The sequence below is a fragment of the Podarcis raffonei genome, chromosome 1 (assembly GCF_027172205.1).
Source record: "Podarcis raffonei isolate rPodRaf1 chromosome 1, rPodRaf1.pri, whole genome shotgun sequence".
NCBI classification, from domain to species: Eukaryota; Metazoa; Chordata; class Lepidosauria; order Squamata; family Lacertidae; genus Podarcis; species Podarcis raffonei.
The window spans coordinates 138,697,603-138,723,447 of NC_070602.1; the positions used below are offsets into that span (position 1 = coordinate 138,697,603).

Consider the following 25,845-nt stretch of genomic DNA (forward strand, 5'->3'; position numbering starts at 1 on the left):
CTAAAGAGAAAGCATCCCAATTGTTGCTTAGCTCTGGTCTAACAAAATGCCTGAAGAGCCAGGTCTGTGATTTGTGAATGACTGAAAATAAAACACAGGAAACTGTTGCTGAGTCGCCTCACTGTCCAGCCTCTAACTGATGTTACACAATCCCTTTCACAATGTGCACAGAGAACCCATTTAACACGCTGGTATCCATTCCTCCAAGAAATTGGTTTAATGAGGCCTCTTTTCCAGCATAGTTAGAGGGGAAAGAAGTGTCTCTTTTATCTCTGTGAACCTAGAAAGCAAAGTAATAGGAAGGGGTGGGGTCACTTTGTCTGAATCTTGGCACATTGAGCTGGAGCCAGGCAGGAGGTCTAATTAAGCAAGTCAGATTCAATGGCAACATGATACGAGTTGGGGAGAAATATGGAAAATAAGTGTGCACAACAACGTGGATTCCACTGGTCATCACTGTACTCTTCCTCACTGTTCTTTTCTCTACACATTAGGGGAATGGAAACTTGAACACTCAGTAACTGAGCAAAAAAAGATATGAACAAATATTCTTTGTCTTTTAATATATTTGGTCACTGCACGTTTGCTGGAAAAGGGTAGAGACTGGAAACTTGACTATGATTTTCAGCTCTATTGCACTCCTCCCAGCTTAAAAAACTTGAACTTGAACTTTTCATTTCATGATTATGCTGCTCAATATCATTGCTTTGCATGAATTATAATGCAATCCTAACCATGTCTACTCAGAAGCACATCCTATTAAATTTCCAGGAGAGAGGGGTTAGGATTGAAGGCTTATTCAGCACTTCTTTTTACTTTTTGCTTTTTACATTGGTACACAATTTTATGTAATTTTTTGATTTTTTTAAAAAATGAATATTGAGGCCTTTATAAATTGTGGAGTTATGTATTTGTGCGACCATGTATCTATTACGCATTCCTGTGCACATTTCCCACCTGACTTCATTGAGGTGCATTCTCAGGTAAGTGGGCACAAGGCTGTAGTCCTAATCTGCTTCCAATAATCATGGGCTGAGGTCACATCAATAGGGTATTAGATCCCAACCATCATATTCAACCCCTTCTGCCTAACTGTCCAGTGATGCCTTCTGAGATTTTTCCATATATAGTCTACATTTTCACATTTTGCAGCCACAAATGCTAGAATGTTATTTTATATTTTCAAACAAAAGCTGAATATTCTTGGGGACGGCTACTAAATACTACACTTGTACAGAGACATGGAGTGAAATTCAACATAGCAGGTATGCATGTGAAAAACAAGGTATGCTCATGTAATATTTTCCACTCTCTCCTACCCTAGGCATGCCTCTTTGCATCCCTTAAACCTATACTGGGGGTCCCCCAACCCTCCAGAGCAAATGTTGAAGGTACAGGTTGGAGAAGGAGGAGAAAATCCCATTGTGCAAGCAGATTTTGTTCTGCACACAGAACAACTTAGTTGAATCCTACCCATGGTTTTATTGCTCCCTGCACCGAAACCCTGTCAAATCATTAGTTTCCATCCAGACCAAGGTAGTTGCACTTTGGTTCCTTTGAAATCAATGTGAGTTAAATTAGTGATGACTAACTTTTCACATTGATTTGGAAAGGCATTTATATTATTATTAGGGATGTGTGCATGGATGGCTTTCTGTGGAGCTTTTCACTTTTCTGCCCCATAATTTTAGATATACACAGACATTCAAAAAAGTCGTTTTTTTGTTTTTCTTTCAGGAACTGTAGGCATAAACTGGGTGTGCATTGGAATATGCATCAGATATAGATGCTGCCCACTGCTTTCAACAGAATATACATTCAGAATATAGTTGTACCTGGGAAGTCGAACAGAATCCGTTCCGGAAATCTGTTTGACTCCCAAAACGTTCGGAAACCAAAGCACGGATTCTGATTAGCTGCAGGAAGCTACGGAAGCCCCGTCGGACGTTTGGCTTCCAAAAATAGTTCGCAAACCATAACACTCATTTCTGGGTTTGCAGCGTTCGGTAGCCAAAACGCTCGAGAACTAAGCTGATCAAAACCAAGGTACAACTGTATACACATTCTTAAACCTCCACCCAGCTTACACAATAATATGCAGGGTGCTTCCAGAGTGTTGTTTTCTTCATGTGGAACTCAATCACATCTTGACAAATTCAATTTCCATATTTAAAGTTGATTTTGTGATGATGACAATGATTTGCTTTTACCCTGCCCATCTGACTTGGTTGCCTCAGCCACTCTTGTGCCACAAAACCACTTCCTCCCAAACTTGGACTCCTTGTGACAGGAAAGTGCACTGGAAAGTGCGATATAGTAATTAACTGACACAACATCATGTAACCTCCCTGCAAACAAAGTAGAATGAATTCTCTGTAAATTGCCAATGTTGCCCAACCTTCCTGCAAACTGTGTACAAACAAATCAAGGTGAATGCTCAATAAACAAGTCATCTGGAAATCACATACAGAAAGTAAATCAGAACTAATCAGAGGGAGGTTTGGTTCACAAATAACATTGAACCATAGTTTGAAATAAACCAAACAAACCATGAGCCTGGGTTTGGAGGACAAGACAAACCAGACTCTGGCTCATTTTATCTCCTCTGCAGTGAATCAGGAGCAGGAACAGAAGAGGGGTACAGTCATACCTCTTCTTGCAAACGCTTCATGTTGCGTTTCTTCGGGTTAAGAACACGGCAAACCCGGAAGTGTTTACTTCCAGGTTTCACTGTGTGCACACGCGCAGAAGCATTCTGCGTGGTTTGCACATGCGCAGAAGTGTTCTGCGTGGTTCGCGCATGCGCAAAAGTGCTCTATCGCACTTCGCACATGCGCAGAAGCGCCGCTCTGGTTATGGACTTTTCGGGGTATGAATGGCACTCCGGAACAGATTATGTCCACAACCAGAGGTACCCCTGTATTGTAGTAATTTTCTTCAGCAGCATGCACTAGTAAATCAAACCATAGTTTGTTTAAGCCATGGTTTTTAATGTGACATGCAAGCTGGGCCAGCAATTCAATTTGAAATAACCGTCTGCTCCAAGAGAAATATGGAAATCAAGCCTGCTGGGCCACCATAGTATCCCATTGCCTGCTTGCTACACATATTCCTGCTCTGCGCAGGTGAATGTCTACGACTCAAGAGACATGCATTTGGCAGAATTTTGACTGCTTACTTTTAACAGCCTCCCTTGTGTTTTAAACATTGGAACAAAGATTAAACTCCACAAAGAAGTAAATGTCTTGAAAATTGACAATACTCCAGAAAACCTACTACCAGACTGTCATTATCACAAGGGAGTGCAGATAAAAAGAATATAATGCAGGGGAAAAAATCAAGTCGTCTTTTAAGTAGTGTCCTAAATAGTTTTCGGTATATAGATATGATTTCAACAGGCTCTTAGATCTGATGGTCTCCAGAGTGTTAAGTTCTGCGTGAGATAGTAATATTGGGATTTTTTTATATAAAATTGAGATTTTATTCATTCATCCTCTCTGTACACTAATTAATTAGGGGTTGTTGTTTTTTTACTATCGAAGATTCTTATAAAAGATGTAGCAAAGTAAGTATGAAAATAACCGGAATCCCAATACAGTTCTTTCGCCTTCCATTTATACTGCGCATGCTTACTGTTGTCAGCATTAGGCCTCTACTCTGAGCTGTCATAGCTCTGGACAGATGCTCTTGGTCTTGCATAATTCTCAAGTCTCACCTGCTTGCCAACATGAGCACCTGAAAGTTCAATCTGTTATACCCAATAAGGTGGATCAGAATGCAGATTAACCGGCAGCCTAGGAAATAAAAGAAGCCTTTTGGAAGATGCCACAGAATTGGCAGAGCTACAGCTGGAGCAAAATGCACGTGACAGCCCCTCCCTGTATAATACCAGATCCCTCTGGCTCGTATCTTTCCAGATTCCACTAACCTTTCCCAGAAGCTGCTTTTCCCTCTTTGTAAGATGGGCAAGAGGAAAAGAAACTAAAAATTGGGGCATTTGTGCTATAGATTAATCACCTATACTAGACATATTATTGAGGGACCTTCTATTTACTACCCTCTATGGTAGATGCTCTTTTGGAGCATCTTAAAAAAAATAAAGTGTCCTATGTAAGCAGCATAAATTAAACAGCAAATGGTGCTCAATTCAAGCAGCATAAACCTACTGGTACAGTTTTGTTTAAAGGCTTGAATTGAACCATGCTGATAGTTGTCCTGGTGCCAATGAATCAGTTAAAGGGAAATATTCATCTGCTATTCTCCCTGCATGTTTCATACTCCAGAGATCAGCAGCAAACAAGGAACCTGCCGACTGCTTGTGCATTCATTGATAATAGCAGGGAATTACTATGTGTACTATTGTACACTGTTGGTTCCAAAGAAATATTTGTGTATTAGCAACATTAGCACTGCATTTAAACCACCATGGCCAATGCTGGATCTGATTGCTCTTGTAAAAAGAATGTTCATTGTTTCTTTTGAGATTAGATTGACATATGTGTAGGGCTATTTCCCTCTTCCTCAGAACAGCCTGTGTTGAACTTCAAACTAGCAAAATCCCCATCACTTTGAAGGGAGAAGCTGTTAAGATGGCGGCCTGAACACTGCAAAACCTCAGTGCCTGCAATGTATCCTCACTGTTTGCAATGCAATGCTTTGAGAAAGGGAATGACTCAGCATTATTTAGCATTACTGCCGTTAGAGATTCCCCTTCAGTTATTTTCACCCACGACAGATAAGCTCCCTCTAATTCGAATACGGGATATTTTAACCTCTGCTGTTAATAACACTGCGTTTTAATACAGCTTGGCCTACTTCTCCTTCCTCCCAAGCTTTCCTCTCCTTAGTTGCTCTCCATATCTGTCAGCAGCTTCAGCCTTCACCCTGTTGACCAGGCACACAGCCTTGGCTTCATCTTTGATACAACCTGGTCTGCCAATTGCACTTGTGCTGAGGGAACCGCAATGGCTGCCAGCTAGCCAGCTACTGAGTCATGTTTGAGGTCTTGTTGTTAGCATACAAAGACATGGACAACCCAGGACCAGGTTGAGCCATAGTGGGTGCTCGTATGGTTGTGCATGAAAGGATGTGATTGTGTGTGTGTGTGTGTGTGTGCATGCACGTGTGTGGACAAAAGAGAGGGGCGGGGAATAGGACTGGAAGAGGTTGAATGAAAGAGCAATCCTAGTCCCATATATTGAGATGTTCTATTGTATTCAATGGGGCTTACTCCCAGGTAAATTTGGTTCACATTGTAGCCTGAAAGAAGGGAGCAGATGGTAGCTGATTTTGTGGATTGCTCTGTTAAGTGTTTGTGTGCCTGTGCAAGGGCCAGTGTGAATAAGAATGAGGAAGAAAAATGAATGGAAGATGGACGTACAAACGGCAGAGTGTGTCACTAGCATGTGGGCCTAACCATTTTCCCATTTTCCCAAATGCAGGCCTTGACTCTGAAAGTGGCGCCCACCCCTGTCAGAGGGGATGCTATCAGAGCAAATGGTTTTCCCTCCTCCTGTGTGTGGGTGGAAGTGCTTTATGCTTCCCCTACATGGGTGGCAGTTGACTTATTGGATCTCAGTATTTCCTCAGAGCCAAGAAACATTTTTTTAAAACCCTCTGAGAGCAGCAACATGGGTTGGAGAATCTGAGCTGACTCTTCCTTGGCATGTTCCTCTAGTTACTTCTCACACAACTCTTGCGCATCATAGTAGCCTATTCATAGAATCATAGAATCATAGAATCATAGAGTTGGAAGAGACCACAAGGGCCATCGAGTCCAACCCCCTGCCAAGCAGGAAACACCATCAGAGCACTCCTGACATATGGTTGTCAAGCCTCTGCTTAAAGACCTCCAAAGAAGGAGACTCCACCACACTCCTTGGCAGCAAATTCCACTGTCAAACAGCTCTTACTGTCAGGAAGTTCTTCCTAATGTTTAGGTGGAATCTTCTTTCTTGTAGTTTGGATCCATTGCTCCGTGTCCGCTTCTCTGGAGCAGCAGAAAACAACCTTTCTCCCTCCTCTATGTGACATCCTTTTATATATTTGAACATGGCTATCATATCACCCCTTAACCTCCTCTTCTCCAGGCTAAACATGCCCAGCTCCCTTAGCCGTTCCTCATAAGGCATCGTTTCCAGGCCTTTGACCATTTTGGTTGCCCTCCTCTGGACACGTTCCAGTTTGTCAATGTCCTTCTTGAACTGTGGTGCCCAGAACTGGACACAGTACTCCAGGTGAGGTCTGACCAGAGCAGAATACAGTGGCACTATTACTTCCCTTGATCTAGATGCTATACTCCTATTGATGCAGCCCAGAATTGCATTGGCTTTTTTAGCTGCCGCGTCACACTGTTGGCTCATGTCAAGTTTGTGGTCAACCAAGACTCCTAGATCCTTTTCACATGTACTGCTCTCAAGCCAGGTGTCACCCATCTTGTATTTGTGCCTCTCATTTTTTTTGCCCAAGTGCAATACTTTACATTTCTCCCTGTTAAAATTCATCTTGTTTGTTTTGGCCCAGTTCTCTAATCTGTCAAGGTCGTTTTGAAGTGTGTTCCTGTCCTCTGGGGTGTTAGCCACCCCTCCCAGTTTGGTGTCATCTGCAAATTTGATCAGGATGCCCTTGAGTCCATCATCCAAGTCGTTGATAAAGATGTTGAATAAGACCGGGCCCAAGACAGAACCCTGTGGCACCCCACTAGTCACTCTTCTCCAGGATGAAGAGGAACCATTGATGAGCACCCTTTGGGTTCGGTCAGTCAGCCAGTTACAAATCCACTGAGTGGTAGCATAGTCAAGACCGCATTTTACCAGCTTCTTTACAAGAATATCATGGGGCACCTTGTCAAATGCCTTGCTGAAATCAAGGTAGGCTACATCCACTGCGTTCCCTTCATCTACCAGGCTTGTAATTCTGTCAAAAAACGAGATCAGGTTAGTCTGACATGACTTATTTTTCAGAAATCCATGCTGACTATTGGTGATCACAGCATTCCTTTCCAGGTGCTCACAGACTGTTTGCTTAATGATCTGCTCCAGAATCTTCCCTGGTATTGATGTCAGACTGACTGGGCGGTAATTATTTGGGTCCTCTCTTTTCCCCTTTTTGAAAATAGGGACAACATTTGCCCTCCTCCAGTCTGCCGGGACTTCGCCTGTTCTCCAGGAATTCTCAAAGATGACTGCCAGTGGTTCTGAAATCACATCTGCCAGTTCTTTTAATACTCTTGGATGCAGTTCATCTGGCCCTGGAGACTTGAATACATCTAGACTAGCCAAGTATTCTTGTACTATCTCCTTAGTTATTCTGGGCTGTGTTTCCTCTGCTGAATCATTTGCTCCAAATTCTTCAGGTCGGGCATTGTTTTCTTTATCGGAGAAGACTGAGGCAAAGAAGGCATTGAGGAGTTCAGCCCTTTCTGTGTCCCCTGTTTGCATTTCACCATCTTCTCCTCTGAGTGACCCCACTGTTTCTTTGTTCTTCCTTTTGCTACGAACATACCCATAAAAGCCTTTTTTGTTGCTTTTAACCTCTCTAGCAAGCCTGAGTTCATTCTGTGCTTTAGCTTTTCTGACTTTGTGTCTACACGTGCTGGCTATTTGTTTGAATTCCTCTTTGGTGGTTTCCCCCCTTTTCCATTTTTTGTACACATCCTTTTTTAATCTTAACTCAGTTAAAAGTTCTTTAGATAGCCACCCTGGCTTCTTTAGGCACCTTCCATGTTTCCGTCTCATTGGTATTGCCTGAAGTTGTGCTTTTACTATCTCCCTCTTAACAAACTCCCAGCCATCATGAACTCCCTTTCCTTTTAGTATTACTGTCCATGGGATCTCACCCAGCACTTCCCTAAGTTTTATGAAGTCGGCTTTCTTAAAGTCGAGAAATTGAGTCCTAGTATGCTTGGCTGCTCCTTTCCGCTGTATAGTAAACTTCAGAAGAGCATGATCACTCGCGCCTAATGATCCTTCCACTTCTACCCCACTAACCAGGTCATCAACATTGGTTAGGACCAGATCTAAAATGGCTGTTCCTCTTGTAGCTTCTCCCACTTTCTGGACAATGAAGTTGTCTGCAAGGCCAGTGAGGAATCTGTTTGACCTTATGCTCTTGGCTGAGTTTGACATCCAACAAATATCCGGGTAATTGAAGTCCCCCATTACTACTATCTCCCTTCCTTTTGCATGCTTTGCCATCTGTTCCAGGAAGGCATCATCTATGTCCTCCGTTTGGCTTGGGGATCTATAGTAAACTCCCACAATGAGGTCACTGTTATTCTTCTCTCCCTTAATTTTGACCCAAATGCTCTCACTTTGGCTTTGAGGTTCTAAATCTTGGATCTCTTCACAGGTATACACATCCCTGACATATAACGCCACTCCTCCTCCTTTCTTGTCTGGTCTGTTTCTCTGAAATAGATTGTATCCCTCCATTATTACATTCCAATCGTGGGACTTATCCCACCAGGTTTCAGTGATGCCTATTATGTCATATTTAGTTTGCTGTACCAAGAGCTCAAGCTCATCTTGTTTATTTCCCATACTTTGCGCATTAGTGTACAGACATTGAAGTCCATTAATCATTCCCCCGTGTCTCTTATTTAAGGATTTTTTCCTCCCACCACTAGGTCTGCGTGCTGTTTGCTCCATTCGGTCTATGACATTTGGATGATCATCTTCATCAATTGATAGACTCCTACCTTCAGGAGCACTGTCTCCCTCCCCCACATTAGTCAGTTTAAAGCCCTCCTGATGAGGTTTCTGAGATTTTTTGCAAAAACATTCCTACCAACCGTTGTGAGGTGCAGCCCATCGCTTGCCAGAAGTCCATCTTCAAGAAACTGCATTCCGTGATCTAAGAATCCAAACCGTTCCTGTTTACACCATTTGCGAAGCCAGTTGTTCACTTCCACTATTTTTCCCTCTCTCCCTGGGCCACGTCGTTCAACTGGGAGGACAGATGAGATGACAATTTGTGCATTTAATTGCTTCAATTTCCTGCCCAGAGCCTCGTAATCTCTTTTGATCTTCTGGAGGCTATTGCTTGCAGTGTCATTGGTTCCCACATGAACCAAGAGGAAGGGGTATTTGTCAGTGGGTTTTATGATTCCTTGCAGTCGTTCAGTTACATCTTGGATCTTAGCCCCGGGGAGACAGCACACTTCCTGAGACATCTTGTCAGGCCCACAGATCACTGCTTCTGTTCCCCTCAGTAGGGAATCCCCTATCACCACTACACGCCTCCTCTTAGGTCTGGTCGGGGTTCTTCCGTGAGCTGTCCGTTCCAAGGTCGCCTGCACATTCCCTGAAGACTGCCTTTGCTGCTCGTCTTCATATACCTGATCGACTGTAATGAGGGAGAGATCCTCAAATGGAGTCTGCTCTTCGTCTTCCATGCTAGGGGAAAGGACCTCAAAGCGATTGCGTATTTCTAAACAATCAGAGTGAACCCTGGGCCTCCTACTTCTTTGAGTCACGTTTCTCCATATATCTGGCTCCTGTGTTGGTGAACTAGCCTCCTTCTCAGGGGAGTCCCCTGTCTCCTCCTTGGTGGAGACGGTGTGCTCTGTTGCTTCCAAGAAGAGCTCCAGCTCTCTAATTCTTTGGAGCGTAGCTACACGTTCCTCCAGTTGCTGGACTTAGCTACTCATGGTTTTCATGTTTTCATGGACTTAGCTATTCATGGTTTTCATGTGAGTGAGTGAATGATAGTTAGTTGACCTCTACATCAGTATGGATGGAAACTGTGGGGTTTTTTTATTTAGTCATACTGCCACCCACACAAAGTACCGCACATTAAGTCCCTCTTAATGTTCCCCACACACCTGAAAACGCTGCAGTGACTGCATTCCTGTTTCTCTGAGTGTACAAACATCCCACTCAACACAAGTCAGCCCTTCCAATTCGTCACCTTCTCCAAGTGCCAGATGCACAAAGAAGGCGACTCACTGTACAAAGCATGCATTCTTCAAGTGACAAACATAACAGGGCATCAGAAATGATTAGAAGAAGACGGCAACATTATATTGTAGGTGCTGCTGAGTTTATACATCTCACAACTCTGTTACTCTTTTCTTTTTCTGAAAGTGCTATTCCCCATTCATCTACCAAGTTATTGACAAGCTTGCCATTTTTAATTCATTTGACTAGCTAGAAGAAATCCCCAGCACCTTTTAGAAGGGCAGAAGAAAATATTTAATTCTTACATGCACCATTTTAAAGGAGTGCTTCCACATTTTTAGGCAACAGACCCATGAAGAATGTGGTACGACCACTTAGAAAAGGGGTCTGAGCTTAGTAGCAAGAGTGCAGGCTTTGTGTGCAGAAAGGACAAGGTGCCAACTCTGGCAATTCTAGTTAATTAGGCAGCATCTCTGGTAAGGAATTCTGCTTGGGACCCTGGAGAGTCATTGCTAGCAGAGCAGACAGTGTTGAGCCACGTGGAACAATAGTCTGGCTCAGTATATGGCAACTTCATACATTCCAGAAATATTAAAGATTTCTAGGTGCTCTCAGCAAGTGATTATGAACCCAAGCGGAACAGCTTTCTGGATTAGTAGGGAAAATGTGGACATTAGTGGGAAATAATTTGTTAGAAATGGGGAGTATCATCTATATAACAACAGTTTATAGCATTTTCTTTCACTACAACATGAGTCAAACATTATTCTAACCTCTCCCCACTATGAAATGCTGTAAGTTTTAAAAGAAGGCTCAAAAATACCATTTTGTGTTTGCTAACATCCACAATCACTTCTGTTTACAAAGCTGTTCACCCTGTTACTGCTATTTATTGATGATTTGTAATTGTTTTACTGATGATTTGTTAATTATTCTACATGATTTATGTTGTCTTTGTGATGTTCTATTATGTTGTTGTCGTTTATTGTTTGTAAGCCACTTTGAGATCCATTTGAATGAAAAGGGGGCACAGAAATATAATCAATCAATCAATCATAATCTGTTCAAAATCCCAGGTGACATTGTTGCAATAATTCTCACATTGTAGAGGAAAATGAATACTCTAATTAATTGAAAGCAAGTGGCTTCAGTCTATCTAGTATCTCATCCAGGCTTTAAGTAAAGTGGCCTAAAATGAAGATTGCTCCACTTCCTGCCAGGATTAGACCAGCAAGTGAAAGAAGCTTATCTCCACTACCTTGTCCCTACAATTCATAGACAACCCAACTCTCTCCCTTAGGGTTGCTCACCCACCCCAAAACCAGAGTTTCCTTCTGCAACAAGGCAGACTGTCAAGAGTCCAAACAGCCACTTCAAATTGCACACTATCCATGCCTTCTCTTGTCACTCAGATCCAGCAATCCCTCCTCTGCATGTGGTTCCCTACTTTCCACTAGACTAGCTCCCAATAGTATTCCTAGAGATGGAGTAAGAGACGGTTCCTCCGTGCTTCCCTCTCCCACCCCCAAAAGAGGAAGAATATCATCCTCAAAAGGCCTGCTGTGTCAAGAAAGATTTTTGTGGTCTGCAAAAATAATCTGTAGATTATCAAGAAAGGCGCGGGGGGGGGGGGGGAGAGAGAGAACTGAGCTCAGTGACAGCCTCCCTCACTTTCCTCCAGTTGAAAATACTAAAACTTGCTCACTTTGAGAGCATGGTTAGATTTAGAGGCATGCCAGGTTAACAGTAGAGCAGAGTGGGTGAAGAAACTACGGTTCTCCAAATGTTCTCATCATTGGCCCTGCTGACCTTGGGCTGATGGGATTGGAGTTCAACGACTAGAGGACCACAGGACTCTGAACTCTGGGCGATCTGTACACTACAAAAATGGAGGGTACAGTTCATGCACAGGAGGTAAGAAGTGGGACGAGCAGCCACAATTTAGTCTCCCTCGTGTATTTCTTTCTATGCAACTTGATTTATGAAATGTGTGTTTAGTTTAGCTCTAATAGCATCAGAGCACTTGCCATTCTGAAAGGCTTTTTCAAAACAAAAGATGTATGAAGATGCAAGATTTAATAACAGAAGGAGAAAGAAAAGGTATCATTTTAAGAGGGAAAGGGCTACAGAAAATATAAAAATAGAATTGGCTAAAAACCAGAAACCACAAAAAGAGATGTCATTCAGGAAATAGCACTAATGTGTCACCATGCTGAAGAATTTTCCCCATGTATTACAGAGAAATCTTAGGAGAGCAAAAGGGATTTTCTGTGTGAAGGAGATGATTTTGATTATGACAAGACTGAGTTGCTTCTCTGTGAAATCTTAACCAAAGATTTCATCCTCCATTTATTAACTGCAGCTAGATTAGAGATTGCAAATTTTTTTAGGAAAATTTAAATGCAAATCTTTTTGAAGCCTGGATGTCACAAGTATGGGACATCATGCTTATGGACAAATTAGCCATTTCATAAAAGTAATTATGCCCTGGCTGGGGGGGAGGGGAGGGGGAAAGACTCACACCTTTTATTGACTTTGTTAAGAAAACCAAACATGGTTTCCACTGTCCACCAACACAAGGAACCTTATGAAGAAACATATTGATTTGAGTGCTTTTCTTAGAACATCTAAAACTGCAACCATCAGTCACTGTTTTTCTTTCTTTTTCTGTACTCTGTTTTCCTTGTATGGGTATGTTTTGTTACTTGAAATTAAAAATCATTTTTTATAAAAAGGAAATGTATGCATTTTGCATTATCCTATGGGGGGGGGGGAACACTCTAAGTCTGTTTCTGTCCAGAAACTACATGCTACTAATCCTATCTACTGTTGGGGATTTCTGAATCAGGGAGTGTTAAAAATAATTATATGTTAATCGTCTTTCATCCTTACTACAGAAACTCAAACAAACTGACCTGGTTGTAGTGTACAAGCACACTGTCCTCTGGATTAGTTGACAATGTAAGACACCAGTCTCTTCACCCAGCTGAAATAGAGAGACATAAAAAAGGGGGAAAGTGAAGTTAAAGCAACATTGGTATTAACCCTTGAAATCTGAGGGAAAGAAAATATTTTTAAGCTGCTTAAATAATGGTCAGAAAATCATCAAATAGAAAACGAATCACAGTTATGTCAAAACAGAATTGTAATTCACAGGAAACATCTAATTTTTCCCCCTGCTTTTTTATGGTGTGTTCCTATGTATTTAAATTTCAGTCAACAATTCCCAGAGAGACGGAATACTTCTGATAATTTACATACAGTGGTACCTCGGGTTAAATACTTAATTCGTTCCGGAGGTCTGTTCTTAACCTGAAACTGTTCTTAACCTGAAGCACCACTTTAGCTAATGGGGCCTCCCGCTGCTGCTGTGCCGAAGCACGATTTCTGTTCTCATCCTGAAGCAAAGTTCTTAACCTGAAGCACTATTTCTGGGTTAGCAGAGTCTGTAACCTGAAGCGTATGTAACCTGAGGTCCCACTGTATGTGCAAAAAGGTGAGCATGAGCTGTGTTAGTATATATTTACATGGGGAAGCTTGTAATGTCTGAGATTCCAACAAGGATCTGCTGAAATGTGATCAACAAGTGGAAAGGGGGAAGCAGTGAAATTTCCACAATTTTTATATTTAAATCCTGCTTAGTGAAACATTTTAACATTCTCAGGCTCAATATAAACCTGGGATTCTTTTGCACCTTCAATGACCATGTAAATGAGAGGATTTAGACATGCAGTTGCTGTACCTGCTAAATCTTCCCCCACCCCCTTCAACATATAAACATTTATGACTCAGGATGTCTGACCTGCATCAAAACTGGCAATTGGCCCCCAACATCAAGATAGGGCTTATAGAAACTGGCTAAGAGATATGTATAACTGGCCACATCATTTTCTGTACACTGTAAGGCAATATAACTATTTCCAACACAATATTTTGTGATTTCTTCCCTGTGTAAAATGGTGGTGCGGATGTGGTAAAATCTCACAGTCTTAAAATGTTCTTTTTCTAACTGTAATTTCATGTTCTTTATCGTATTGTGAGGATGGTTGCCCTGAAAGGAGGGATGAAAAAAAAGCTAATTAATAAAATTCTGAACTTAGGTGTCTGCATTTTGTGAAATATCGATGGATTATTATTTCAAATTCTGAAAAAGTATTTTGGTTAGAGCAGATGTTGTAGATGGGTGGTGAATTGAATACAGCTGGCGCACTGGAGTCTCTCTCACACACAACACAGGCCAACTTTGACAGAAAGACTAGACCTATCAATCACCTGACATCAGGTGACAGCTTCAAGAGGTCTCACACTCTGTGCCAATCTGCACTGAGAGCAAGCTCCTTTGAAGTGCCAATCAGCTGATTGGTTTCCAGGCTGTACATGCAAACAGGCATTTTCCTTCTTGGTCTACAGACAGTTTGGATTCAAACCATGCTGCAAACAGAGGGGGGGCAGACCCTGACTGAAGGCATCATTTGAATCCAAACCACACCTGCAAATGGATTTTGAAGACACATTAGGTAAGGGATTTGCAAGTGCCAGCAATCAGTTGTTCATCAGTGCTTGGGAAGCCCTGCTGCTCATTTGATCAGCTTAATGGCTGGTCTTGCAAAGGCACAGGGGTAAGTCACACTTTGCCATCTTTTCCTGCCCTGATGTTATATATGACTTCAGGTGTAGGGCAAGTGAGTGCGGCTTAGCATCAAACAGCCTTGTGCTCAAGGGCCAGATATTCCACACAGAAGATGTAGTGCATGCTTTTTTCACATGGTGGCTGAACACCATTTTCATTTAACAGTGTTTCTATAAAATGACATAAAGATGGGAACTGTCCCAGAAGGAACTGGAAGCAGAAGGAAAAAACTGTGGGATAGACAAGAAAGAGGAATATATATCCACGTTTTGTTTTGGACCATACTGATCTAAAAGGAGGATAAATTTAAACTTCTTTGGAAAGGGGGAGGTGCTTCATCTGACGAAAGGTTCCTCTCCAGAGCAAAAGGCACATGGCACAGTTTTCATACCTGACAACATACACAGGCATACCAGATTTTGCTCTTCCATTCAAACACTCTCAGCTAACAAGAAACTAATGGGTGAATTAGCCCTTAACTGAGAAATGTTCACATTTATCACAATGCATTGCTAAAAATGGCAGATCAAGCTTCACTTGCCATAAAAGAAGCTATAATTTTGTATACGTATCCTCAAATTCAGTAAATCTAATTCTGCAAATGGGATCTAATATAGAATCTACATTCTATGTAACAAGCAATGTATAATAATCTAATGCACTAAAATAGAAATTCTGTCTTTAAAAAGATTTGCTTTCCTTTTCATAACTAATGCGCATTCAGCAATGCATGATTTGGGAAAGTAGGTTGCCCCAGGATTCTGAAAATCTTTTAAAATTATCCTAATCAGCTGATAATTGTTCAGGGTTTAACAGCGAATGAGTTCTCAGAAAGAGGGCAATGGTAATAACTGAGGTCACATGGCTTAGTTGCCTGCCTCAGTTAAAGAAGCAGATGGCTTATATTAGCATCTGAATAAGAGCATGAAGTTCCTAGCTGAGACTTGAAGGCGGGGTGGGGGGTTATAAGTGCACTAGACAAACATAATTTCCTTTCCACATAAGATGCTGACTTAGGAGCTATTTAACAAGCAGGTTTGTAAGAATCTTACATGGGCACTATGAATGAAAAGCAAATCTTTCATTCCTGTAGGCTTGGGAAACAATAAGAATTAGGAAGATATCAACTGCCCAGGCAATCATAACTGAAAAGCAGAGAGGAAGCAATTTTGGAAAACTTTTAAAAAAAAGAAAACCTCTCCATTTAAAAGAGCTTTAAGGATTGTGCTACAGGTTGTGGGCTGGACTGTTGGCCAATGGAATTACCCTGTCCATTGTCCCATGCTATTGCCACTCCTTGAATCTGTCTCAGTACAGAACAGAAATACAGAAATTAGCAACAGTATTCAACAGAATGCCTGTATTCACCAGCATATTGTTGTTGTTTAGTCGTTTAGTCGTGTCCGACTCTTCGTGACCCCATAAACCAGAGCACACCAGGCACTCCTGTCTTCCACTGCCTCCCGCAGTTTGGTCAAGCTCATGCTGGTAGCTTCGAGAACACTGTCCAACCATCTCGTCCTCTGTCATCCCCTTCTCCTTGTGCCCTCCATCTTTCCCAACATCAGGGTCTTTTCCAGGGAGTCTTCTCTTCTCATGGCCAAAGTCTTGGAGCCTCAGCTTCAGGATCTGTCGTTCCAGTGAGCACTCAGGGCTGATTTCCTTAAGAATGGATAGGTTTGATCTTCTTGCAGTCCATGGGACTCTCAAGAGTCTCCTCCAGCACCATAATTCAAAAGCATCAATTCAATGGAGAGCCAGTGTGGTATAGTGGTTAAGAGCGGTAGACTCATAATCTGGTGAACCGGGTTCGCGTCTCCGCTCCTCCACATGCAGCTGTTGGGTGACCTTGGGCCAGTCACACTTCTTTGAAGTCTCTCAGCCCCACTCACCTCACAGAGTGTTTGTTGTGGGGGAGGAAGGGAAAGGAGAATGTTAGCCGCTTTGAGACTCCTTTGGGTAGTGATAAAGCGGGATATCAAATCCAAACTCTTCTTCTTCTTCTTCAGCGATCAGTCTTCTTTATGGTCCAACTCTCACTTCCATACATCACTACTGGGAATTCACCAGAATAAGGGGTAGCAATTACCTTCTCCTGGCAGCTGGCTCTTGGAGTGTGCGCAATGTGTAGCATTTTTTGGGGGACACAATGAAATTTAGGCCCCATCTGCACTACTCAGTTACACAGTATCATCCCAGATTAAACACTCATGGCCAAAGAATCATGGGAACTGCTGTTTGTTAAGGATGCTAAAAGGTGAGTTCCCCACACAGAACTACAATTTCCAGTCTCCTGGGAAGAGGGATTGAGCCTTAAACCATGCTGGGAACTGTAGCTCTGCAAGGGGAATAGGGGCCTCCTAACTACTCTCAGCACGCTTAACAAATTTCACTTCTCAGGATTCAAAATGCTGTAATACTGCTTTAAATGTATGGTGCTGGTGGGGCCTTACCTCTGAGTAAACCTCCATAAGATTAAGCTGCATTACACCTTTTCACTGCATTATTTTCACCATGTAATTGGCTCTTCTACAATTACAGAGTGCCATTACTAACACTGGGGGATAATTTACATCTAGTTATTTATGCAAGTGAGACAGATAATAAATCCCATGGTGGAGAAGCATCCCAGAGGGACCACATGCTGTGTAATTACAGACCATTGTTACTGCATTAGTCTTGGTTCCTCTGCCCTCCAACAAATAAGAAGTTGAAGAACAAGAAAACCCAGGAAGATACCATATTTTTCGCCCCATAGGACGCACTTTTCCCCCTCCAAAAATGAAGGGGAAATGTGCGTGCGTCCTATGGGGCGAATGCAGGCTTTCGCTGAAGCCTGGAGAGCAAGAGGCAAGGGTGCGCACTGACCCCTCTCGCTCTCCAGGCTTCAGGAAGCTATCCGCAAGCCTTGCAAGCCCGGCGGGAGTTCCCGCGGGCTCACAAGGCTTGCGGGCAGCAGCCTGCAGCCCGGGCGAGTGTCTGCAAGCCTTTGCGCGCCCGGCGGGAGGTCCCGCCGGGCGCGCGAGGCTTGGGGCGGCAGCCTGTTGCCCGAAGCACGGGGAGCCCTCCGGAGGGCTCCCTGTGCTTCGGGCGAGTGTCCACAAGCCTTGCGCGCCCGGCGGGAGGTCCCGGCGGGTGCGCGGGCTTGGGGCGGCAGCCTGTCGCCCGAAGCACAGGGAGCCCTCCGGAGGGCTCCCCGTGCTTCGGGCGAGTGTCCGCAAGCCTTGCGCGCCCGGCGGGAGGTCCCGCCGGGCGCGTAAGGCTTGGGGTGGCAGCCTGCCGCCCTAAGCACGCAGAGCCCTCCGGAGGGCTCCCTGTGCTTCGGGCGAGTGTCCGCAAGCCTTGCGCGCCCGGCAGGAGGTCCCGCCGGGCGCGCGAGGCTTGGGGCGGCAGCCCGCAGCCCGGAGCCCTCTGGAGGGTGCCCCGTGCTTCGGGCAGGTGTGTGCAAGGCTTGGGGCGGCAGCCGCAGCTGGGGGGGAAATACATTTTTTTTATTCATTTCCCCCCCCAAAAAAAACGAGGTGCGTCCTATGGGCCGGTGCGCCCTATAGGATGAAAAATATGGTACATTAAATGTTAATTATCAGGTACAGCACTAATTTAAAAGTCTGGCTACTTTCTTGTTTGATACATTGCTGTTTCTCATATTCAGGAGATTAAAAGGTATAGACCTCTTTCTTAAAAGGCAGCAAACATCAACTTTGTTTAAGAGAAAAGCTTGCACATTTTTTTCAGTAATAAGAGTAAATTCAGTATCATGCAGCAGATTGTATCTTTTTTTTTCTCGTGGGAGACTCTGGGGCATTTTGTGAAAACCGTGAGACACACAACCAATCAGTGATAGAAGCAATGGACAGAATACTAGTTCTAATATGTTGCCTACTCTACCTCTCCCTTTTGTTCTCCCCAAACACACTTTTTGCTTCTGCATCCACAGAATTTAACAGAAGTCAACGTACGCAAATGTAAACTGATGAAAATTTGGCAGCAGGGGAGGGAACCTGGCTGAAAAAGGAACCAGAAATCTTAGTGGATGACTCAGTGACAGTATGTGCAACATACTGTGCAGTAACTGGAGGGGAATTAATTTTTATTTTATTTACTGTATTTAACACCTGAATGGACACACTCATGGAGAAAGGTTGTATCATGCTTATTCCCAATGGTTTGAAGCCAGAAAATGTTACACTGAATGTCGCACACGTATCTCCAAGATATCTTTGTTAACTCTTTCAAAAGGTGTTCTGTTTGGGTTTTTTTACAAAATATGAAGGAAAACAGAAGGAACACTAATAAGTTTTAGTGTGTCCAACCTGTTTGGGTTGGTGTTGCACCATAAAAATCAGGGTCAGAGCTTGTGTGTGCTCCAGGATCCATCACTGCATCCAGAAGCTCATGTAAGACTATAGAGTGCCTCTTAGCAGCTTAGGTTGGTTCACCTGCTGAAGACTTACCTTGAAAAAATGGATCTCTCATTCATTCCATACATAGTGCAGGGAGCTGAACCTATGGCCCTCCAGGTGTTACTGAACTACAGCTCCCATCATCCCTGGCCATTGGCCATGCTTGTTGGGTCTGGTGGGAGTTCAACAACATCTAGAAGGTCACAAGTTAGCCAGCCCTGCCTCAGTCGCATCCAGCTGGGGCAGCTGAAACGTGCTGTATATGAATTTTCCAATGATGTATAGTTATGCTGAAGTCAGTATGGACTAGGACAAGGTGTATGGAGAACTTTTTGTTAGTATTTTCCACTGCTACTGTTGCAGAGGGTCACGTGATCAGGTGATTTCATTTCTTATCACTGTGTGTGTGAGCGGAAGTCAAGCTGACAAACTTCCGCTTTTGCTCTCTGTCCAGCTAAGGGCTAGAGAAGATGTGTGAGAAGGAGCTCACGCAAAATGCGTTTCTTTTGTTTCTTTTGCTGTAAATAATAAAATACTTGATGCCACAATTCCTACACAATTTTGCTTTCGCTGACTCTGCTAATACGCTTCATATTGTACACATGTCTTTTCGATGTGTGCCTATGCTTTCTACGGGACTCCAGCAAGAGGCACCTCCCGCCACTTTTATCCAGTCTGATTTCATTGGTTACCCACTGGCTTCCAGGCTCAATTCAAAGTCCAGGTTTAATCTCTGAGTACCCTAACCAGTATAGAACTATGATATCTCAAGGACCATCTTCATGCACAAGTACTGATCTGAACATGTAATTGAAGCCCTTTCTCTGTTTCCTCCATCATCTGAGGTACAGCAAGTAAGATGGGACTTTTTTTGGGTCATAGAGCCACAATTGTGTAATGGTCTCCTTGCCCCCAACATTACTGGCCTTCCACCATCCAATTAAGCCATGTTCAGAACAGTTTGGTGGTTAACGAAACTGCTGACCTCGAAGTTAACTGATCTGATGATAGTTTACTTGCTGTGCTGATCTTCTCATGGTTTCTTCTCTTTTCTGTTTACTGTTTTATGTATCTTGATGTTTTATTGTGGATTTTAACTTGATTGCTAGCCATTTTGGGAGTCTTTTTTTTTTTAAGGAGATAAATTGTATTTTAATTAATATACAAATAAAATACAAATTCAAATTCACATTTGAATGTGATTCAAATTGTACTGGGTTCTTTGGTAAGGGAAATACAAAAATCTAGTAAACTGGAAAGTGCTCTATTTTCTTATAATACTCTTATTATGGAGGCTGACTGCTGTAAAGGTAAAGGACCCCTGGATGGTTAAGTCCAGTGAAAGGTGGCCATGGGGCTGTGGCACTCATCTCTGCTGTAAACCACACACCTCTACCCCTAAATATATTTTCACATGGCTGCAAGATATTCTGATTCAGTGTATGCCCCTCCCATTTTAAAAAAATCTTATCTCTTTTGAAGTAAATGAGATCCACCTATAGACGCTGAGAACACAGGGCAAAATTATCCTGTGGATAAAGTTTTTCCATGCAAATATAATGTGCTCGATATCGTTTTACCTTGGGGTCTACTCAAACATTATCTTTCTCTCTCTGCTTTCTTTTTTCATGGGAACATCTCCAGGAGTCACATCTCCAGGAGTCACAAAGAGTTTTTGAAAACCCACCTTAGCTGAGGAGTTCTAGTTCAATTTCTGTTATCTCCTGTTAAACATTATTAGGCTGCAAAGTTTGTTAATCTCTTGCCCGTCAGATCAAATTGAGACAGTGCTGACAAGGTGGAGCAATAGTGAAACACCAGCTCTTAATAGGCAGAGCTTTGCTCTGCAAATTTCACCATTAGAAAATCTGCCTAAAAATTCTGAGACTCTGTTCCTCAAAAGTGCTCCAGTGAAGCAAATCCAAAGCTTAAGTACCTTAATTCTACAAAGGATGTTCTGTCCTTGATTCTTAAATCGGTCATCTGTCCTTAACTCCTCAGGTAGCAGTTTCATGGCTGTGAGAAGTATTTATTCATCTTTCAGGTTACAAATATGCTACTTCCTGGTTAAATCTTGACTAACTAGTTTCCTTCAAAAGAATGAATGTCATTGTGCATCTTTTTAATGTGGAATGATCATAAATACGCATAAAATCAAATGCTTTGCTTATCAGTATACAGTCTTTAATCTTGCACAGAGGGTAGAACTCATCCTTTAATTACATACTATGTGTAGTATATAATTAACCATCTCCTCAGGGGAAAGTAATCTGTTACCTGTAGTTTGGAAACTTAAGTGAGGGTATCTAGATATAAATTAACAGAGTATCTGGATTGGAAAAAAATGTGATTATTTTATCATCCCCTTTGGGAGGGGTTTTCGTTTTGTTCTCAGTAGTACCTAATGCATATTAAATACTATTACCAAAATTGGGCTGTAAAGCATTCATCAACGGTGCTCTCCAAAGATAGATAAAATGTTTGTTTTGTTTACTCATTTGAAGGAAACTCTCTGGAGGGTGAGAAGAAACTAAGAGCGAAACCAAAGTCACAAGAGATTCTGAGAGATATAAAGTTATATCAAGTGCAATATATGAAGATGATGAACCAGGAAATTGAATGGAAAATTAAACAAATGAGACAAAAGACATTTGAATCGGCTAATAAATGTGGGAAATTGTTAGCTTGGCAAATGAAAAAAAGACAAAAGCTCAATACTATCACTAATTTGGAAGTGGAAGGAAAGAACATTCAGAATCCAGTGGAAATTAGAAAATGCTTCCAGAGGTACTTTAAAGAGTTATATACACAAGGGCCACAGAAAGAGTTTGATATAGACCAATTTTTAAAAACAAATGGATTACAAAAAATCTCTCAAGAAAATAAGATAATGCTGAATTACAAAATTACAGAACAGGAGGTAGAAGGTGCCATTCAGAATATGCAGTTGGGTAAATCTCCAGGGCCAGATGGCTTAACCTCAAAATACTATAGATCTTTGAAAGATTGGTTAATTCAGCCACTGAAGGAGGTTTGTAATGAAATTTTGGAGGGGAAAAAAGCGCCAGAGTCGTGGAAGGAAGCCTACATTACACTTATACCGAAAACGGAGTCTGAAAAGACACAACTTAAGAACTACCGCCCCATATCCCTGCTTAATGTGGATTACAAAATTTTTGCTGATATTTTGGCTAATAGATTAAAAAAAGTATTAGTAGAAGAGATACATAAGGACCAAGCTGGCTTTCTCCCAGGTAGACACTTGTCTGACAACACGAGGAACATAATTAACATATTGGAGAAGTTGCAAGTGAACATTAATACTAAAGCAGTTTTAATTTTTATAGATGCGGAGAAAGCCTTTGACAATATTTCTTGGAATTTTATGAAGAAAAACGTTCGGGGGATGGGGGTGGGTCAAGGGTTTGAAAATGGTATAAGTGCAATTTATTCAGAACAAAAGGCTAAGCTAATAGTCAATAATGTGATGACAGAGGAATTTAAGATAGAGAAAGGGACACGACAAGGCTGCCCAATTTCCCCATTGCTTTTTATTTTGGTCCTGGAGGTTTTGATAAATATGATTAGAAGGGACCGTCTGATTTAGGGTATTCAGGTCGGAGCCAAACAATATAAATTGAAAGCTTTTGCAGATGACCTAGTTTTGACGCTACAGGAGCCAGAATCTAGTACGAAAAGAGTATTAGAACTGATTCAAGAATTTGGTCATGTGGCAGGATTTAAACTGAACAAGTCAAAAACTAAAGTTCTTGAGAAAAACTTAACACCGATTGAGAAAGAGAGGTTTCAGAAGGAGCCTGGTTTAACATTAGCTAAGAAAGTAAAATATTTGGGGGTTAATATGACTGCTAAGAACTTAAACTTATTTAAAGATAACTATGAGAAATGTTGGACAGAAGTGAAAAAAGACTTAGTAATATGGTCAAATTTGAAGCTTTCCTTGTTGGGTCGAATTGCAGCTATAAAGATGAATGTATTGCCAAAAATGTTGTTTTTATTTCAATCATTGCAAATTTTGGACAAGATGGACTGTTTCAAGAAGTGGCAGAGAGATATTTCTAGATTTGTCTGGCAGGGCAAGAAGCCCAGAATAAAATTTAAAATATTAACTGATGCAAAGGAAAGAGGCGGATTTGCCCTGCCAGACCTTAAACTTTACTATGAATCAGCAGCATTCTGCTGGTTGAAAGACTGGCTGCTTCTTGAGAACACGGACATTTTGGACCTAGAAGGTTTTAACAGCGTTTTTGGGTGGCATGCATATTTGTGGTACGACAAGGTTAAAGCACATAAAGCATTTAAAAACCATATTGTCAGGAAAGCATTGTTCAATGTCTTGATAAGATACAAAGACCTATTGGAAAATAAAACCCCAAGGTGGTTGTCATCAATGGAAGCGAAAGCTCAGAAAAAGCTCAATATGGAGGCCAAATGGCCGAAATATTGGGAGATTTTGGAACAAGAAGGAGATAAATTGAAACTGCAGAGTTTTGAGAAACTAAAAGATAAAGTGCGAGATTGGCTTCATTATTATCAAATAAGGGAGGCCTATAATTTGGACAAAAAAATTGGCTTCCAGGTGGAAAAATCAAAATTGGAAACAGAATTGTTAGATCCCAAAACTAAGATACTTTCAAGAATGTATAACTTGCTGTTGAAATGGAATACGCAGGATGAAACGGTTAAATCTGCTATGATTAAATGGGCACCAGATATTGGTCATAACATTATGTTTGCGGACTGGGAACAGTTGTGGACCACCGGTATGAAATTTACGGCATGTAATGCCTTAAGAGAGAACATTATGAAAATGATATACAGGTGGTACATGACACCAGTCAAGCTTGCAAAAATATATCATTTGCCCGATAACAAATGTTGGAAATGTAAAGAAAATGAAGGTACATTCTTTCACCTTTGGTGGACGTGCCCAAAGATTAAGGCTTTCTGGGAGATGATCTATAATGAAATGAAAAAGGTATTTAAATATACCTTCCTGAAGAAACCAGAGGCCTTTCTCCTGGGCATAGTCGGCCAATTGGTGTCAAAGAAGGATAGAACTTTCTTCATGTATGCAACAACAGCAGCAAGAATACTCATTGCAAAGTATTGGAAGACACAAGATTTACCCACCCTGGAAGAGTGGCAGATGAAGGTGATGGACTATATGGAATTAGCGGAAATGACTGGCAGAATCCGAGACCTGGGAGAAGAGTTGGTGGAAGAAGATTGGAAGAAATTTAAAGACTATCTTCAGAAACACTGTAAAATTAATGAATGTTAAAATGATGTTGGATTGAAAATAAGAGGCACTAGCAACAAAGTTAGTAAGAATATGCAAAAATGAGTTGATAATGGATGAAAATATAGAGCTATAATAGGTTAAGATATAGAGTTAAGATAAACGAAAGAGGGTAAGGATTTGCTGATCTGATTATTTAAATGGGAATACAAAAAGGGAGGTGTGAGGAAGTCAAGGAAACAAGCTAATGAGTTTAAAGTTACAAAAAATGGGTTTGTTTTTAACTCTTTTATATCTATTCGTTGTTGTTTTTTGTACTTTGTATGTTTATCTTTCTTTTTTCTCTTTTATGTAATTTTGTATGCTTCTTTTTTCTTTTTTTCTTTTTGGTATTTTGTAAATCTATGTTTTTGTATAATTTCAATAAATATATTATAAAAAAAAAATGAAGGAAACTCTCTGCTGACCAGTCCAGTTCTTCGAGCCACAGCACTCAGGAAGCATGTCAAGTTCTGGGCATAGTGATATTTAATATCGATCTGACGGGGGAGTGCTAAAATCCAAGCTCCACAATGGTAGGGCACCTGACTTTGCCCTTCGCTTACACAATGGAAAGGACATGCAAAAAACATCTGTGGTAAGTATCACCATTCTTTTCAGGACTTTTTGTTTGCTGGTAACCCTTGACATTCCTTGGATTCTTCACTTTAGGAGGAACTTCCAAAGTTACCCTGACGTTTGGTTGAAGGCTCACAATACACACAGCTAGGCGTCTCCTGGGAGGACTTACTTGGTGCTGCTGTGGCAGGTAAAGCATACCCCTAAGTTCCCTCCCATCTGATCAAGGCCCATCAACCCACAGAGTGTAAGGCAAAGAGCATTAGCCAAAATTAGGAAGGAAAAGTTTTTTCCTAAGGAAGAGCACCCCCTGTCCAGCTTCAGTCAAAGTGCAAGACTAACAGCCACAATATTCACTGCTACTAACCCTCCATTAGTTTCACAGCTAATTAACACCACACCATCCTTCTAAGCTTACTAAATCCTTGGTGCTACTTTAAAAATCTATATTTAGATGCTGTGATTTTATTTATTCTAACTTTATAAATAAAACTCTCTCTCTTTCTTCTCTTAAGTAAGAATAATATATAAATGACAGCACAAGAAACTGATAGAAAATGTTTTGGGACCTTTTAGTCTTGAAAGGGCAGAAAAGTGATTTATTATTCTTCATCCTTCTTTATGCTTGCATCTAGAGCCTCTTACAAGCATCTGTATTTTGAGTTGAAATTTTCTTATGTATTCAGATCATTTTCTGTACAAGAATGCCCAGGGGAAAATCTAGCTGAAGGGGAAACAGCCTTCACTGAGTGCTTGTTGCATGAGCAATCCTCAACTAAGTCCCATGATAAAGAAAATGAAGGCTCTCAACCAGTCAAGAACAGCTTTATAAAATAAAAACACCAACCCTTCACTCTTAGCCTCTGGGATTAAAGTTGATTCCCCACTAATAACTAATCAATGTAAAGTGTGAGGTGACTCATTCTTTGCTTAAAGCTGAATAAAATTTGAAGCCCTAAAAAACTACTTTTCATGGCTTTATTTCAAACTTTAGAAGCCATTTCATCAAATGATACTATATTTGGAAGTCAA

At 41.6% G+C, this 25,845-nt stretch overlaps 1 protein-coding gene across 36 annotated transcripts in view; it reads right to left on the reverse strand.

Annotated features, from left to right (window-relative positions):
- The window catches only part of MAP2 (microtubule associated protein 2), a 221,573-nt gene that overhangs the window by 189,041 nt on the left and 6,687 nt on the right, over positions 1-25,845 (reverse strand). For all 36 annotated transcript variants that reach the window (XM_053365105.1, XM_053365085.1, XM_053365096.1 and 33 more), the window contains exon 2: positions 12,815-12,885. The gene's annotated coding sequence lies outside the window, so the exon portion shown is untranslated. The remainder of the gene's footprint in view (positions 1-12,814; positions 12,886-25,845) is intronic.